The sequence below is a fragment of the Pecten maximus genome, unplaced genomic scaffold (genome assembly GCF_902652985.1).
Source record: "Pecten maximus unplaced genomic scaffold, xPecMax1.1, whole genome shotgun sequence".
Taxonomy (NCBI): domain Eukaryota; kingdom Metazoa; phylum Mollusca; class Bivalvia; order Pectinida; family Pectinidae; genus Pecten; species Pecten maximus.
In genome coordinates this window covers 1-1,845 of record NW_022979690.1, presented here as the reverse complement: position 1 = coordinate 1,845, position 1,845 = coordinate 1, and the positions used below count along the sequence as shown (strand labels likewise).

General features: G+C 36.4%; 1 long non-coding RNA gene across 1 annotated transcript; it reads right to left on the bottom strand.

The window, feature by feature from the left end:
• Positions 1-243: 243 nt before the first annotated feature.
• Positions 244-973, bottom strand: LOC117319127. The gene is made up of 3 exons (XR_004530614.1): positions 935-973; positions 596-740; positions 244-453 (listed from the first exon to the last, which is right to left on the bottom strand). It is a non-coding gene; the product is annotated as an uncharacterized LOC117319127 (long non-coding RNA).
• Between the last annotated feature and the right edge of the window lie 872 nt (positions 974-1,845).

Here is a 1,845-nt window from a genome sequence, read left to right as displayed (position 1 = left end):
TCTTCTGCAAATTACTATTTTAATCAATGAAAGCATATATTTTTCGATTCGTCAAAATTCCGTCACAAAAAAAGAATACCTCCCTTCTTTACACGGAACCATACAATGGAAATATTTCGCGAATAATCATGATTTCAAATCCAGTGCAATTGATGATAGTGCAGATTTTGAAAATACACTACAGTACATAGTGTGTTATATGTATAATCATATGTTTCAGCATTCCTAATTCTGAATGTATACCTGTCGTTGTGCTATGAGTGGTCGTAGACGTGGTTGTGCTAGTGGTAGCCGTAGTTGTAGATGTCGTTCCCTCGGGAGTCGTTGATTCTGTAGTTGTCGGTATGGTCGTTGTTGTTGGTACAGTTGTTGTCGATGTCGTGGTAGTCGTAGTTTCTGGAGCAGTGGTTGTTGTAGGCAATGCGGTTGTCGTTACACTTGTAGTTGTTGTCACTAAAATTTGAAGGAAAAACATTGAATAATGAATGTACACAAAAACATATCAGACGTCCTACAGCTGTTCATATTCTTGGCTCGACATTCAGTAAAAAAAGGGGGTTATAATTTTAGTCAAGTAATCCATAAGAAGTAATACCTGATGTGAAGCAAGCATCAATCTCTACTTCATCAAGTTTAGGTTGACCATATGATGTTGGTTCAAGAACTATCTTCACCGTCACACCCGGAGTACCAACCAGACGTACATCTACCGTTTTCGGATAGGGTCCCGAAACTGACACCTAAGAGCAACACAAATATGAAACATCGTCGTTTAAAAAAGCTCATTATATAGACATCACCTTCGGTATTTGTCACAATTAGGATTTTACGACTTAGGTTATCGAGATGATATTCGCATATAGTTTATTTGTTTTAATATGACATTCTAATTTCACGCTCATTCATATGCCATGATGACATTGTTTTCACGTACCTCTCGGGGATTGATAGGCGCAACAGGATTGTTGCTGCTTGTCAAGGACAACACTTGGATAGTTTGGACATTCCATACTTTGGCAGAAAATCGGAAGAATTTGACATCATCATTAATAGCCTTAATCGTATAGCTTATTGTCGGCTTGAAACGCCGGAGTTGGGAACGAATGCCTCAGTCAATCCATTCCCGTTTCCATCAGTAGTGCTGGAAACAACATCAGTCGTGTCATCTTGTGGAAATCATTTGGATGTCACACTCTGTAAACATAAAGTGCATCTTTATCAACAAATGCTTGCAAATGTTCTCGTGTTCTTCTTAAACATACACATTTGATCCAATCAACGTAGTACGTGTTTATAATTCAAACATACAACAGGTATAACTGTATTACACTCAATATACTGATTCTCTTTCTAAAATCAATCCATCTTGAATAAGTGGATTTTCGAAAACGTTTAAATATTAACTGAAAAATAATATCTCCTATATGATTTTGAGTGACATTTTAGATCATGTCAGTATGTTTATCATCCTATGATATAGCGTTAGATCAGGTGATCAAAAATCACCAATACCAACAATACTTTGATAATACATTCTAACCTCTTCTGCAAATTACTATTTTAATCAATGAAAGCATATATTTTTCGATTCGTCAAAATTCCGTCACAAAAAAGACTACCTCCCTTCTTTACACGGAACCATACAATGGAAATATTTCGCGAATAATCATGATTTCAATCCAGTGCAATTGATGATAGTGCAGATTTTGAAAAATACACTACAGTACATAGTGTGCTATATGTATAATCATATGTTTCAGCATTCCTAATTCTGAATGTATACCTGTCGTTGTGCTATGAGTGGTCGTAGACGTGGTTGTGCTAGTGGTAGCCGTAGTTGTAGAT